This window comes from Cynoglossus semilaevis, chromosome Z (genome assembly GCF_000523025.1).
Source record: "Cynoglossus semilaevis isolate Cse_v1.0 chromosome Z, Cse_v1.0, whole genome shotgun sequence".
Lineage (NCBI taxonomy): Eukaryota > Metazoa > Chordata > Actinopteri > Pleuronectiformes > Cynoglossidae > Cynoglossus > Cynoglossus semilaevis.
In genome coordinates this window covers 14,491,460-14,494,585 of record NC_024328.1, presented here as the reverse complement: position 1 = coordinate 14,494,585, position 3,126 = coordinate 14,491,460, and the positions used below count along the sequence as shown (strand labels likewise).

General features: G+C 45.5%; 1 protein-coding gene across 6 annotated transcripts in view; it reads right to left on the bottom strand.

The window, feature by feature from the left end:
* Positions 1-3,063, bottom strand: part of LOC103398010 (dematin) — a 15,929-nt gene extending 12,866 nt beyond the window's left edge. The window contains exon 1 of one of the 6 annotated variants that reach the window (XM_025053029.1): positions 2,837-3,063. The gene's annotated coding sequence lies outside the window, so the exon portion shown is untranslated. The remainder of the gene's footprint in view (positions 1-2,836) is intronic. The other 5 variants (XM_025053026.1, XM_025053030.1, XM_025053027.1 and 2 more) reach the window with 5 other exon arrangements.
* Positions 3,064-3,126: the final 63 nt, after the last annotated feature.

Sequence of the window (3,126 nt, the reverse complement as noted above, 5' to 3'; positions counted from 1 at the left end):
TATGTGACATATATCAGACATATCGGACATATATCAGACATATGTGACATATGTGACATATATCGGACATATATCAGAGGGCTCCAGGATGTGGTGTAAGTGTGAGGACTGTCAAAGTTCTGGTTGTATAACATGAGTGAAGATGACTCATGAGTCCAGGAATAGAGGACAGCGCCCACACATCAGTGTGAAACGCTCAGGAACTGCACTAGAGCACGAACGTCGGACGTTCAATACCTGGTTTTACCACAAATTAAGACCTGAACCTGGAACCTGAAAAACAGACCTTATCAAAACCTTCAGTGGTTCTGATCCAGACCTAAAGCCACCTGGAAGAGTTCTGTGGAGGTTTATGTTTATATTTTAGGTTAAATACAAGAAATACGTGTAATACAAAAAAAAAAGGTTAAAGGTTAATCCCAATTCATTGTTATAATTTAAGATAAATCAACATTCCTTGAGCTATGACCTCTAAAAAATGTCTATTTCAGGAACAGAAATACCAACATCAGCAGGTAGAGGTCACTGTTTCTCACCTGTGTTTCTCATCCGTGACTAATCCAAATGTTGGGATTATTAATCTGGGAAAATCTCTGACTCACTGTCCTGACCCCAGTCAGGCTGCTCTGACACAAGATGGGCCGCTGACCTGAGGTTGAGCCTCCACAAATGCATGCTGGGAGTTGATGATGTTCCAGCAGTATACGGGAAAAAAGGTTGTTTTTCTTTATATTTACAAATGTACAATCGTAATACACTGTGATGTCAAAACATATATAGTAAATATATCAATATATTTATGTATAAATACAGATAAAGATATATATATATATATATGAGAACCGTCTTTTTTGCTCATATATTGAACTGTAATAATCCATAATATACAGTCACTGGTTTTGACCAGTGGAAGAGTAAAGAAGGTCACTGGTCAGATTCCAGGGTCGGACCAGGTTTTCGGTTTGTTATCATCAGAAACCAGTGGTTTTGTGACCAGCACCTGTACCAACACTTGAACCAGCCACTGTACCATCACTTGTACCATCACCCGTACCAGCACCTGTACCAGCCCCTGTACCATCACATGTACCTGCCCCTGTACCATTACTTGTACCATCAGCTGTACCTGCCTCTGTACCATCACTTGTACCTGCCCCTGTACCATGGCCTGTACCATCACTTGTACCATCACATATACCAGCCTCTGTACCAGCAGTTGTTTCCAGAGGTCCATTATCCAGTCCAGTGGGACGGAGACAAAGACACCGTCTGACTCTGGTGTCAGTCGACCGTCAGTGTCACAGAGGGGACGACAACGACGACATATTGTGTGTAGTTGTTGGTGTCACACTCCTCAGTTCTACACCCAGAGAGAGAGAGAGACAGAGAGAGAGGGAGAGAGAGAGAGAGATGCTGCTCATGTTTCCATGACAACTGCTTCTCAGAGACCGACTTCCCAAAAAAGCCAGAGCTCTGCGTGGCTCTGGTTCTCCCTCCATCTGAGACAAGATCAACCTCTGATTACTGTTCCACTTGGGGACCCCTCACTCCATCACATGGTTGATCATTCTATTGGTTGCGTCTGCGTTTTGGCTATTATGGAGTCGTGACACCTCTGGCAACGACGCACGTTGATCAACATCAGCCACCCGGAGGACAGTAGTTTATACTGTCAATACAAATATAACCGACGTGACCTCTGACCTGAGGACTCGAGTGGGAGAAATTCACGGAGCGAGTCGTGGCTACAGTCGTTTGGCTAAGTTTCTGAGCGAATGTGTAGCTAACTGTTAGCCATAGCATTTACGGAACACAGAAGAGAGGGATTTTTCAGGATGAAAAATTAAGATTGAAATATGGACGGATGGATGGATGATGGATGGATGGATGGATGAACGGATGGATGATGGATGGACGGATGGATGATGGATGGATGATGGAGGGATGGATGGATGGATGAACGGATGGATGATGGATGGATGGATGATGGATGGGTGGACGATGGATGGATGGGGGGATGATGGATGGATGGATGGACGGATGGACGGATGATGGATGGATAGATGGATGATGGATGGATGGTGGGTGGATGGGTGGATGGATGATGGATGGATGGACGGATGATGGATGGATAGATGGATGATGGATGGATGATGGAGGGATGGATGGATGGATGAACGGATGGATGATGGATGGACAGATGGATGGATGTATGGATGGATGTATGGATAGATGGATGGATGGATGGATGAACGGATGGATGATGGATGGACAGATGGATGGATTTCAGTGTTAGTGAATGTCAGCCGATATTTCAGTGTAGGCAGTTTGAGGGGGTGTTACGTAAAACTCTCCTTAATCCTCCCTCCTTCTCTCCCCTCTCTCCCTCCATCCTCCCCTCTCTCATCTTACATAATCATCATCATCATCATCTTCATCATCACCACGATAACCTCCATGTTGCAGGACCACAAACCCGACGACAAAAAAAGCGGAAAGAAACTATAAGGTAAACACAGAGAGGAGGGGGGCGGGACGCGGTGACAGTCAGTCCCGCTGCGGTGCACCGCGTCCCGGGGGGATAACAGCGCAGACCCCGCTCACCTCACCTCCCGTTCGAAGGGCATTATGGACCACAACACTGGCAGAAAAAGTTGCACAAAATAATTTAAAAATTCGTTCCTTCAACGTCTGTCTACGAAGTGTTCGATTCCTCAGGTTCAAGTTCACTGTCCGGCAGGACATCGACCTTCACCTGGACACTTTACCGGGGCAGATCCCGGTCCAAACCGAACACTGTCGGTTCTGCGAATCGGCGGTTTGAAAGCTTTCTTACCTGTTACCGGTGTTTGTCAGAAACATCGAGAAGAATCGACAGTCGGTAGACCCGTCACACGCGCTGTGTAAGTGTGTGTGTGTGTGTGTGTGTGTGTGTGAGATAACGGCAACCTGCGCTTCTCTCTCTCTCTGTCTCTCTCTCTCTCTCTGTGGACCAGTCCATTTGCAGCTTTTTGTGTTTGGGGAGGAGCTTAAATAAAGAGCAGCGTGATGATGATGACGCAGGTGTATGGAACTATACGGACAATAAAAATAAAAATAAAAATAAAAATAAAAATAAAAATAAAA